We start from the raw sequence: 13,855 nt of genomic DNA, 5'->3' as shown, positions 1-13,855 counted from the left end.
ACACATGGAAGTTCCAAATTTTCATTCAGTATTCTCATACTTAGACTTTACACCTTATGTTGACAAACCTAGCATGTGATTTGCAAGTCAGGGAATTGGTGGAAGTTATTTCAGCATTAGTTCCCCCAACTGTACCTTAAATACTATTACCAGGTAATAAATCACTAAGCAAGTACTAGTAAAGATGATTTAAGGGGAAGAAAAATTTTTTTCTAAACATGCAACTTTAAAGACTGTTTCTTGAAGGTATAAAATATATTTCCATTTACTAGGATTTGGAATAACAAATCTACAGAGGTTATATTCTTACAGGAAAATAATAAATACTTTTTTATTTAATATATAATAACTATAGTGATCAATATATAGACAATATTTTAGTGCCTAAAAAGGCAATTGTTTACTCTGCTGTAAAAAGGAAGAAAAATTAACCCATTGTGATGGCATAAATGGACCTGGAGAGCATTATGCTAAGTGAAATAAGCCAGTCAGAGAAAGACAAGTAGCATATGATTTCACTCATATGTGGAATTTAATGAACAAACTGGACTACCAAGCAAAATACAGACTTATAGAGAGCAGGTGGCTGGCTTGGGGGTGGGGGGATTGCTGAGGGAGGAGTGGGGGGATTCAGCAGAAAAAGAAAAAAAGAGAGAGAACTCATGGACATGAACAACAATGTGGTGATTGCCGGGGTGGGTGGGAGAGAATAGGGGAGGTGGAAAAGGGAAGAGAGGGGATAAATGGTATTGGAAAAATAAAATAAAATAGTAAAAAAGGCAATTGTTTACATACATATATATTTACTCTGTCAGCTGAGAGGACCCAGAAACACCACCACCCTAGTAGCAATAAGCACACATAGGACTTAAATTTTAGTTTCCAATACCATTCTGCAATAAAAGGAAACAAGATTTCAGTCCTTGGGAAAATGTCGGATTCTGGAAAACATACGGGATGCTCCTGGAGCACCTTAAATGCCAGAAAGGAAATGCTCAAGTGCATGGATACATACACACACACACACACACACACACACATACACACACACACACACACCGATACAAGTATCTCAAAAAAACATAGAAACCAACTAAAAGAACTCCCAAATGCCAAAATATTTTCTATTTTGGGTTATAACCAAAATATAATATAAATATCAGGAGCCTATACTGACATAAAAATAAGAGAATAAATAAATTGAGGAGAAATGACAAATTTCTCATTCAGAAGAATTCCAAGTAATTTACATAGATACTTTACCCTCAATGAAGTGGAATACAATCTCTATATTCCTTCATTCTGTACTACTCATAGTAACTTCCCTTGAAAAATTGCAATCTGGAGAAAGTGGGAAATAGAAACTTTACCATGGAAAAAAACTGTCAAACAGTTCAGTCAGGTGATTAAGGTTAAGATCAGCAGTAATAAGTCATGTTATTCATACCAACCCTTGATATGATGTGATTAAAATGGCATTTTACTTCTTTGGTGTTCTTCCCATATAACCTGCCCAGCTGGCATGGCTCAATGGTTGAGCATTGAACTATGGACCAGGAGGTCATGTATGATTCCTGGTCAGGGTATATGTTCACAGGCTAGATCCTCAAAGTGGGGTGTGCAGGAGACAGCCAATCAATGATTTTCTTCGATGTCTCTATTTCTCTCTCTCTCTCTCTCTTGCCCTTCCTCTCTGACATAAATAAAAGTATTTTTAAAAGAACATATAATACCAATATAATCATGACAAAAACACTAGACAAATCTAAACTGAGTGACATTCTACAAAATACCTGGCCGTTACTCCTCAAAATTGTCAAGGTCATAAAAAAACAAGGAAAATCTGTGCTGGCTTCAGCACCACATATAGTGAAATTTGAATGATACAGAGAAAATTAGCTTGGCCCTTGCAAAAGGTTGAAACAGGCAAATTCATGAAGTGTTCCTTATAAAAATTTTTAAAAGAAAATTAAAAAAAATAAAAATCTGAGAAACTGTCAGAGCAAAGAATATCACAAGAAGACATGAATACTAAATATAATATGACATCCAGGATAAAATTCTAGAATAAAGGACATTAGGTAAAAACTAAGGAAATCTGAATAAAGTATAGGCTTCATTTATCAACAGTGGTTCCTTAATTGTAACAGATACCATACTACTGTAAGATGTTAATATAGAAAAAAAATTGGTGTGGGGTATATGAGAACTCTATACTATGTTTCTAATTTTTTCTGTAAATCTAAAACTATACTAAAGAAAAATTTCTTTTTAAAAAAGGCAATTGTGAAAACTTAATTTTTTTTGTTATTTAAATAGGAAATATTTATTGGCTACACATTATTTAATGCTGTTGAAGCAAATCTCCTTTTTTTTTTCTTATATTTACTATAGCATTTATCACCTTCTGGCATCATGTATATTGAAAACTTGAAAATAATTACCATGAAGGCAGGGTTTCTGTGTGTTTTCTTAAGTGCTTTATCACCATTATATGTTAGTTATTGTTGGTTAATAAATCACCGTAGCATTTAGTAGCTTTAAACAAGTCATTTATTATTTCTCACAGGTCTATGTGTCTCTGGGTCTGGCTGATCTATGCCAGGTATGTTCATGTGCCTCTGGCCAGCTGGCTGGTGGGCTGGCCAGCTGCTCTGGGCTGGCCTGAGCTAGAATGACCTGGCTTCTTTCTCTGTGTCTCTCAAATCCCTACAGCAGGTTAGCAGAGGTGTTTCTCATGGTAGTGACAGAGCTCTGTAAAATGGAACCAAAATTTGCAAGCATTTTAAAAAGCCTCTACTAATGTTAACTTTGCAGGTGTTTGATTAGCCCAATCACTGGCCAAGCCCAGAGTCAGGGTGCCAGGGGAATATCAGAAGGTGCAAACCATGGAAGCTGTTATTGCAATCAACCTATTGCAATCATCTAGAAGAGTGAAAGTTGACATTTGTTGCACAACAGAATGACACAACTTTCTTTAGCATAACATTAAGTTTTTATTGATTATATACTATGTGTATAACACATCAATATTACGAGGTACAGAAATTTCCTTTATAAATTTAGAGTCCTATAACACATGCAAATAAGCAACATATAGTTACATATCAAGTTTAGCAAAACTTGTGTGTGTGTGGTTTAAGTTTGGACTTTTTATTTCATTCTATCAGTGAGTTTTATGTGAATACCCACATTATTTTACTTATGGTGTAAGTCTACTTTATCTAGTCTGGCTCTCTGCTTTTCCAGATGAACTTTAAAATTAGCTTATCAGTTTTCAGAAATTGAGAAAGTGTTAAATCTATACTATATTTTGGAGAGAACTGACCTCTTTACAATATAACAATCTATACCGGTACAATATCACTTCATTTATTTAATCTCTTTTTGTAAGGTTTTGTAGTTTTCTGTGTCTAAGTTTTGCATAGCTTTAATTAAATTTTTCTCTAGGTACTTGATGTTTGTAGATGCAACATTTAGCACACTTATTTTAATTCTAATTGTGTTTGTAGATTATTTTAGATCTTTAAGTGCACACCACGTCATCTGTGAATAATAATACTCTTTTTATGGAAGACTGTGTGTGTGTGTGTGTGTGTGTGTGTGTGTGTTTGACCTCGATTTAATTTTGTCTTTTTTTTCTCAATGGCAACAATGACCTCTCGGTAGTCTTTCACTCATTCTAATCTTTATTCAATTCACAGACAATCAACAATCCTTCCATTTCTCCTTGAAATATCTTCTACACACATTCCTTCCTTTCCCTTTCGATGGTCACTGCCACTGTGTTTCTCATCAACTCTGATGTGGACAGTTTCCTAACCATTCCTCCTATATCATCTATTCCTTTTTCAATGAAAATTCACTGCTTCATTAAATTATACTTCTTTAATATAATGTCAACTGCTTGTTTTTGCCCCAATATTTCGCTGATTCTTAGCTCACTTCATAAAAATTCCAAATTCCTCAACTTAGTATTTAAAGCTCTACAAAATATATCCTAATCCTAACTTTGCCACCCTTTCATCTCTAAGTTATGTATCAGGATAAACTGTTTATTAAATTCCTATTTTTATACCTTTCATTTCCATCCTATAAAACTTGTCATTCTTTATTTCCCTCTATCTAATGCCTATATTTATTTTCCTCTTACAAATATTTTCTACCTTTTTAATTCTTATAGAACTTCTTACCATTTATTTAATATATAATTTAATTAGGTACTGCTTTGTAATATTACTCGATGTCGCTCTTGAGCTAACACTGAGGTTTTCATGTGTCTTGATTTCTCAAAACCAATGATAAGTTCCTCTGATTTGGGATTCAGCAAATATTTAATTAAGGTCTACTATATTTCAGGCATTATGAAGACAAGGAGTTTGCCTGTCTTGATGACAAATAGTAATAGCAAGACAAATAATTATCAAATAAACAAATATATAAATAACACATTTTCAAACCTGGATCAGAGCTATAAAGAAAATAGACAAGGTGTTTATGCTCATGGAGATGAAATAAATGAGCGAAAAGGGTGCTATGGATTCTCTGTCATGATGTATGTCAACTGCTTGTTTTTGTCCCAATATTTCACTGATTCTTTGCTCACTTCATAAAGAACTGCTGAAATGATCAGACCCTGGCCCTTCAGGCTCATAGAGCACCCTTCTATTGTTTCTAATAGCAAAGATCTGGGTCAGCAGAGATAGGTAAAGCTCGGCAGAGCCCCAATCCTCATGCTGACCATGAATCTCAACCTTCAATCTTTTCCTTCATCTACTAATTTATTTTACAACTGTAGCTGTTAAAAAGTCATGAAATATATGGAATGTCATCCTTTCTACAGTTCCTTTATGAAATAAGACTCCTGTCTTTAAAAAGAAAATTCTCAAAATTACATATTGGAAAGAATGAAGAGAGGTTAAATATTGTCAATCCACAAATTTATAAGCCTTTTATTAATTTCCAAAAGTTTATTAGACATTAAAGTGTTTAAATGATGGCTATTTGCTGAAGTATGGTTTAAATGCCAATGGTAGCAAACCAGGGGACGTTGCCACAGGTGATATTCTAGGAGATTGGGAAGAAGGGAGCCCAGCTGGAAAGGTAGGACCAAGCTCGTTGCAAAGGCAGCAAGGGAAACAGTGGAGATAACAGAAGGGAGGGGCAGTGGTACAGGAAGAAGGCCCAGATACTGCTGAATTTCTCTTGTCTTAATTTTGTCTCATTCAGTGTGCATTTGCACACACGGACATACTAATGAACTGTTACAGTTTCTTGCCCACAGTCCTGCCTTAGAGTTTGCAGAGAAGGACTGGGCCAGCTGAGATAGAATGACTAGAGAAAAGAGAAGTAGCAGCAATCTAAGTAAGGTCAGCCCATGCCTGGAAGCCAAGACCAAGTGTTTTAAGAAGATGAAGGCAAGGCTGACATCCTTGCGTCCACTTCAGCTTCCCCAGACATAGCTGAGTTGAACATGAGAGGCTCAGGAGTTATTAGAATCATATTCTGGTCTTGGCTGAGACTCACAGCTATGTGGGCCTACATGTTATCACTTCACTTCACTGGGATTTAATAACGTGGTATGAATAAGAATACTAATCTACAAGGCTGTGAGAGTAGTGCCTGGTTCAGAAAAATAAAAAGTGACAGAACTCTTATTGTAAATTCTGTCAATTCATTCAGTCTTCCAATCAACAAACATGATTGTTTGAATTACATAGTTATTAATTTATCAGAAAAAAGTCTGCAAATATTCCTAAACATTTATGAATTGATGCTCATAAAATGAGGAGTTATTAATAACCACATGTTCTGCAAAACAGATCCAGAATAGCCTTCCAGATGGCTTCTTCAAATAAAAGTTTGTTGAATAAAAACCACTTACATCATTATGATTGATTAAGAATTAATTTTTAGTATTGGAAAAATGGGCATATATCCTTTATGTTTTTCTAATGCATAAATATGCTGGTTGATATTAAAATTTTAAAAATAGCTGTGCATAATTAACTTTAAACCCCATTTTTATCTCAAATAAAGTGACTATGTACTGCATAATTATTAGTGATTAGCAAATCCTATTTTTCTGCAGTGCTTTTATTGAAGAACTAATTTACAGCTCAGAAATTAATTATATGCATTAGTGCTTTGTTTTACTGATTTTTAAAAATTTTATAAGTCAATAGTATGCTTTGGTTACACATGTATATATTTGGTAATACATGTATAACATTTTTTGGTTATACATATATGTTTATGCTCACTTTATATATGTTGCAAGTAAGTAGTTTTTATTCATAAAAATAAAAAGTTTATTACTAATTTAAATTTAAAAATAAAGTTTTTGAAAATAGTAATCATAGGAAGAGTCTATGGCAAATATTGTCAAGGTATTAATTAAAAAATACTTAAGTTTGAGTAATGCTTCCTTAAATAAAGAAAATTTAAAACCTGAGAATCCTTTATTTCTTTTTCAAGCATCATTGGTTAAAGGGAATCAGATTTCTTTTTCAAGAACATTCTGGAGTTAGAGCCTTTTTCTTAAACTTATACTGCATTTCTTTAAATATCATTAAGAATCTATAAAGGTGCTTTAAGATAATGGTACTTAATTATAATTCCTAGTGCATCAGGGTGATTTTAAAAATTAATTATATTGCCATATAACACTCTAGTAGGTATATCTATACATACATTAACAAATGAAAAAAATGTAAAAGTATATCACTGCTACTCAAACACTAAGGTTTGAGCAAATATTCTTATAAAATCCTGTTCCACGAAGATAAGCTACTCTGAGGTCCAGAATTGCAGTAATAAGCACTGGAATGACAATGGTGACAGCATCTTCTGGTTGGCCTAAAACAAAGTGAAGACCAGAGAGCACAATATTTGAGAAGTTGCCTGTGTTTTGTCTTGGAAAGGTATCTATTGTTTTCCCTCTAAAACTTGCTTATTTTACTCAGAGGCTTGAGGGCTTAAAGACTTGAAACCTGAAAATTAAAAACTCTCTGAATAACATTTACTACTGACTCAGTGACAAGGTCAATGAAAGAAGACTTTGACATAGATTGTACTATCCTAGAAAATATCAATAGTCTGGCCAAAATTATTTTTTCTCCTATATCTATTCACTATTCATCACAGGAGAAGCTAACAGAAGAAAGGGATTTGATACACATGATTTAGAATTTTATAAATTTGAGAGTTGAAGAGGACCCCCCTGAAAGATCATCTAACACAACTATTATTTCTGTGAATGAAGAAACTAAAGCCCCAGGGTTTGAAGTGGCTTGTGCACGTTTCCACATGTATGTGTACATGCACACACACATACACACACACACACACACACACACACACACCTGCCTGATGACAAAGGAAACTTTGCATGTTCTTTGCAAGATAAAATCTTTTCCAAATGATGTAAGGATTTTCCACATCTATATAACATGTCATTTCTTTCAAACAAAAGTAGCATAGATCCATATATTTTAGTTTATGACTCACCCACCATCTTCTGAACTAAACGATCTCTCTAAAAAATACACTTTTTCTGAGAACTGCTTAGTGAGAGCAGCAGGAAAAATGCTGACTCTTGAGAACAGGTGTTGGGGACCCTGAGATCCTCAGCTCAATGCAATGGCCCTCACTTGGGCACCTTTGAGGTCAGTTGTTTGGGACTCTATCACAGCTAAGAAATAACTTTCCCCACCCTGCAGGGGCTCTCCTTGCCAGTTCCCATGCAGTAGAATTTATTTTATTTCTTAAAAACACTGCAGACCCACAGAATTCTTTTTATGATCATAAAAATAATAAATTCCTGGTTATTACAGAAAATCTGATAACCTGGAAAAGAACAGGAAAGATAATAAAAATCAATCACAATCCCACTGTGATGAGAAATTATTGATTTCATTCTCAGAATTCATTTCTGCTTCCTAAAATCCTCTGGCTTTATTTTTGAATCCATGTGTTTTTGAGGACCTGAGATAGCTCTTCAAGCTTCAAAGAGGTGTGCCCATCGGTGGACATCCCCATCCATGGCCACAGTGATAGTTTCATGAGTAAATGGTGTCTTCTAAATCACCTGTGTATATGCTTATTTTAAACATATTATCTTAGTATCATATTTAGTGCTAATTTTATCAGTCTCTGCTTTCTTTAAGATCTTTTCACATAATTTTTGAAATTTTCATACCTGTAAGTATACATTTTTCTTTAGAACTTTGTCATTGCTTTAATAGTTAAAAGTTCATTCCTATTATAATCTAAAAGCCCCCCCCCCCAATTTATATGTTGAAATCTTAACACTCAAAGATTATGGTTATTAGGAGGTGGGGCCTTTGAGAAGTGATTAGTTCATGAGGGTAGAGCCCTCATGAGTGGATTCAGTGCCTTAAACAAGAGCCCTCATAAAGCTCCCCAGCTCTTTCCACCACATGAGGACACAAGGAGACAGGCTATGAAACAGCAAGAAGTTGTCACCAGAATTCAATCATGCTGGCACCATGATCTCAGACTTTCAACCTCTAAAACCATGAAAAATAAATATATGTTGTTTATAAGTTATCCAGTCTGTGGTATTTTGCTACAACAGTCTGAACAGCTTAAGAAAATTACCTTTCATAAATGAGCCACAACCACTTATAATCTAGGTGTTATGGCATCATGGGCTGCATTGAGGAAAATTTTAGTACTAGTTTGAAAAGCAACTGAGAAACTGTGAGATTTTTCTGCCAGGTTGTCCTAAGGTTATTTTTTTTTCCTTTGTGCTATTTTAATTACCCATTTATTTAGCATTCACTTAATAGATTCATTGAGTTCATATTATGTATTACACACTGTGGTAGATAGAAAAACAGTTTCTGTTAGAACAAAATCAGGATTATAATGGCACAGAAATGTGCCCAAAGAAATATGGGAGATGTTATCTCCCTTTGCCTCATGCTTGAAGGTATTAGAATGGACTCAGTGAAGGAGTTTGAGCAGAAGAAGAGAGAGGAGTTTAAAGAAAAGAATGGCTTAGGCAGAGGCATAAAGAGAAAGAAGTGCAGGGCAATGATTCACCTTTGCTGGAACTTAGGCTACAGGGCAGAAAGTAATTAAAAATAAGACTGGAGAGATGGATATGACAGAGCACAGAGGCCTTGAAAGTCAGAACAAATGCACATTATTTGTGGCAGAACAAGTCCCTTCGAAGGGTTTTTGCACAAATTTTAAAAGATGTTTTAGAAAATATATCCTTAAATTATATTCAGTTTAAAGAAAAGACTGAATAACTACATATTTCTGAACCTTAGAATAAAATAAAAAGGAAATCTGGCAAGCTTTTGACAGTATCAAAGGAACTTCCTAGGATAGCAGAGAGATTGACCCATACCTGCAGTTTCTTACTCCAACAATCACAAATCCTGACCATCATGTAAAAGAAAATTACCTCATTGTTCATCTTTACTATTTATTAGACTATACATGGGCCAGAAATTCTATCCTGTAAGTCCCTCATTCAGGTCGCAGAGGCAGAAAAAAAAATCCAATAAGGAATTAGTGAAATACAAGCAAGAAGATTGGATGTGAGAAGTTTTATTCCTCCATCTTAGTAAAGATTTCCAAATATTATACTCAAATTTGAAAGTAAATACTCTTTACATTTTTAATTTCTTCTTAGGCTGATAGTTATCTTTGGAGAGGCTATTTTCAGTCATCATGAATATCCAATTTCTATTCGTGCATTGTACTCTTTGCTACTGTGAAGGTAAATTTGAGCTAAAAGTGAAAATTGTCTCTTGCTGCATTAATTTTCTCTACCACACACAGTGTAAGTTCGAATCATGTTGCTCTTCAAGGTTTCTTCTGGGGGTAGAGTGAACTTCATAGAGCCAAGTTATGGCCCCCTCTAGCAATTTTATGAGCCTGAAAAGTATAGACATACATATGTGATTTCCAAGTACCTAGGAAAATCAAATTCAGATGTAGTAGAATTATCTTTACATAATAAAAGCATGGCATGCTAATTAGACTGAAAGTCCTTCCAGACAACTTTCTGGACAAAGCCGTGGCAACTGAGGCAGAGGCGCTGCCACTGCAGTGGGGGCCGAGCCCCTTGCACGAATTCCGTGCATAGGGCCTCTAGTCTTTACATAATATTCCATGAAATATTGATATTTCTGTGGCCACACTAGCTCAGAATGCCCTACAAGTAATCAACCTTAAAATATTAAAATTAAAAATAAAGTAGGTTTATATTAATCATGGTGAGTTTGAGGAAGAAGCCCAGATAGAACTAGAGTCTTTAGTTGAACTAAATCCTGATCTAGAGTCCTACTGTAAATGTGACCCCTAGATTTTTATGGCCTGGCTATAGTTTGAAAAATTACCTCATTTAAACATAGTTTCAGGTAATGTTTTTCTTGACTTTTATGCAATGAAATGTTATACTGCAGCTGCTGGTGGATAAGGCACAAATTTTCAAATCAATGTGCTCAGCGCTTTTCAAAAAACTAATTCACTTTTTTCATAGAGCTAAAATTACATAAATTTATACTCAAGCATTAAATTCCTAAAAATATCTATTCCATGGTACTTACCTAATAGCAGCACATTGGTATTTTAGTTCTCATTCAATCACTTAAACATTCTGGTTATACTCTTATAATAACAAAGACAAAACTGTACAAAATGATAACTGTTAAAATATTTCAACAACTTAATAGTAATAGGTCAAACTGGGTATATGATAGATTAGAAAAAAATGTGCAAACGGTATTTATAATGTAAAATAACCATTTTAACCATGTAAAATTAACCATTAACATTTATAAAATGTTATATTAAAAAGAACAATTCGAGAGTAACCATCAAGAAGCAAAGTTGCCAAAACCGGTTTGGCTCAGTGGATAGAGCGTCGGCCTGCGGACTGAAAGGTCCCAGGTTCGATTCCGGTCAAGGGCATGTACCTGGGTTGTGGGCATATCCCCAGTAGGAGATGTGCAGGAGGCAGCTGATCGATGTTTCTCTCTCATAGATGTTTCTAACTCTCTATCTCTCTCCCTTCCTCTCTGTAAAAAATCAATAAAATATATTTTTTTTTAAAAAAGAAGCAAAGTGCATAATTAAAACAAATACCTATGTAGATAATATTCAACTGAATGATTTAATTATCTAAGTGATGCCTTAACACCAAAAACAAACTGGAAACTAAAAATAAATTGGAGAAAATGTGCTTGTCTAGATTGTTTATGATTATAGGGTCATAAAGCCAGTTAATGGGTGGATATCTGGTCTGACTTCAGAAAATGAGCAAACATTTATGTAAGACATAACCCCAGTTCTACACAAACTTATCAAAGCTCTCAATAGTAGAAAACACTTCCCAGTTCATTTCTCTAAGGATAGCATTACTCTGATATCAAAACCAGACCAAAACACTAAAGAAAACTCCGGACTACTATTTATAATGAAAATAGTCACAATAATTCTTCACACAATATTAGCTAATTAAATCCAGAAATACATTTTTTAAAAGCAATACCTCATCAATTAGAATTTCTCTCCAGAATGCAGTTCTTTTAACATGTGAAAATCCATGATACACCAAGTTGTGACATTAAAATTAAAAATTGTTTACCTTAATAGATGAAGAAAGAAATCATTGGACAAAATTCAACAAGCATGATGATAAAAACTCTCAGCAAATGAGGAATAGAACTTTTTCAAATTGAAAAAAGGAGATCTATGGAAAGCTTCCTGCTAATATCATGGATAATAGTGAAAAACTGACTGCTTTCTGCATAGAAACAGGGGCAAAACAAGGGTGCCCATTCTCACCATTTCTATTCAACATAGGACTAAAGGTTCTACCTATAGCAATAAGTAGAGACGTGAACTGGGCAATAGAAGTCTATTCTATTAGTCTAGCCTACAGGTAAAGCCTCATATCATCACATTTCATTGGGAGATAGGGGGAGGAACAGCCAAAATACCTACCTGACCCATATCGAGCCTGAATTTAATTAAAGCCCCTAGAGTTTTTGTTTTCATTAATTTGTTTTGTTTTGTACATGGTACTGTTAAAGCTTTCTTGTCAAAACATAAGAAAGGCACTGTAAATAGAAACTTACCAATGATAGCTGAACATAGTACTAATCAACTAATCAATGAACTAACTACTAATCTAACTACTAATCAACCAATCAATCAACTAACAACCTGTAGTGAAGGTTTTCAAGAATTTCAGGTGCCCCTATCATAACCCTCTTAATTTGTTAAACTGTATATTCATTTGATAAATAAAGACTAAACCTACTGTGGTAATAATTTCACAATATATGTAAATCAAACCATCACTCTGTACACCTTAAACGTATACAGTGATGTATGTCAATTATTTCTCAATAAAACTGGCAAAATAATAAAAAAAACACTTAAAAATAAATTTACAAAAGAAAGAGACCTATTAATCTTAAAGCACTCTTGAAAAAGAAAGATCTGCTCTAATCTAGCAGATAAATTGACTCTGGTGGATTGACTCTGAAGTTTTTACTGAAGTGCATGTTAAGTGCTTTTATAAAGATAGACTTCTCCTGCCTGGCTGGCCTGGCTCAGTGATTGAGCTTCAACCTATGAACCAGGAGGTCAAGGTTCCATGCCCAGTCTTGGCACATGCCCAGGGTTGCAGGCTTGATCCCCAGTGGGGGGTGAGCAGGAGGCAGCTAATCATTGATTCTCTCTCATCATTGATGTTTCTATCTCTCTCTCCCTCTCTGAAATAAACAAAATAAAATAAAATAAAAATAGACTTCTATATGTAAAATCAGAGAACAAAATTCTATTAAACAGCTACCTGTGTCATAAAACTACTCATATCAATGAGCTGTAATCGTGAATTTTCCATTCTATTAACTTTTCACCTTCTAAGTCCTGCCTTGCTCTTCAGAAAGTGATTGTGGCTGTATGTGCCATCTTGATGATGCATTCAGAGGTAATGCTAAGAAATTCCAACTTTGAAAATAACTCAATACAACATTGGAAGGGAAAGGTGAGACTGTATTTGTCATACATTCTTTCCCAATACACATGAAAATATGTACACTTATATATATAGAATAAACATATTTTGCTGAATATTGATCATTTCACCAACTAGAAATATGTAATCCAATTCTATATTTCTAAATTCCTAGTTATTAAAAGTATATATTCTTATGTGAAGACCTTGTTTTTGACCGAAAATATCACTCTCACCATTTCTAAAATTATAAATAGGAAGTATATTTCTATTTTCATTATTCCCTTGCTTTGCTAGTAGAATATATACAAAGTTATAAATGCATGGACTGTAATAAAAACTTAAATGAATACTCCAAGGTTCCATAGGAATTGCTGAAATCAGTACTGGTATGCCTTAATCAGTACAGGCAGCATTAATTTTTGCTCTTCTGAGGCAATAGTTTGATAACCGCTGAAACTAGATGTAAGCATGTTTGGACATCATGATACTCTTTTAAAGGTAAGATGATTTCTGCTCACTTTATCATTCTTAATAAAAGAAAGGAACCATTAAAATTTAGATATAAGAATGTGAATTGTGCAGGCACCAGATTTGGGAATTGAGAAGGAAAATCTTGTGGGAAAGGGGGAGAAGACCAGAATGGCCACTTTCATTCCTGGACCTAGTTAAGGTCCCCGCACATTTAGGGCTTCAGACTTTCAGACTTCGGGGTGGAAGAGAAGAGCCTTGGCAGAGGGGCTTTTGGAGCAGTGGGATGCTGCTGGGAGAAGGAAGCCTGGAGTATAGCACACGAAGGCCCTGGGGCACCTCCCTACTCCCTACTCCCTGCGCTCCCCAGCACTG

General features: G+C 34.5%; 1 pseudogene; it reads left to right on the top strand.

The window, feature by feature from the left end:
- The first annotated feature begins 1,845 nt into the window (after positions 1 to 1,845).
- LOC132211575 (U6 spliceosomal RNA) lies at positions 1,846 to 1,960 on the top strand (annotated as a pseudogene).
- Positions 1,961 to 13,855: the final 11,895 nt, after the last annotated feature.

The sequence above is a fragment of the Myotis daubentonii genome, chromosome 10 (genome assembly GCF_963259705.1).
Source record: "Myotis daubentonii chromosome 10, mMyoDau2.1, whole genome shotgun sequence".
Classification (NCBI taxonomy): domain Eukaryota; kingdom Metazoa; phylum Chordata; class Mammalia; order Chiroptera; family Vespertilionidae; genus Myotis; species Myotis daubentonii.
This window is presented reverse-complemented; position numbering and strand designations above follow the sequence as displayed.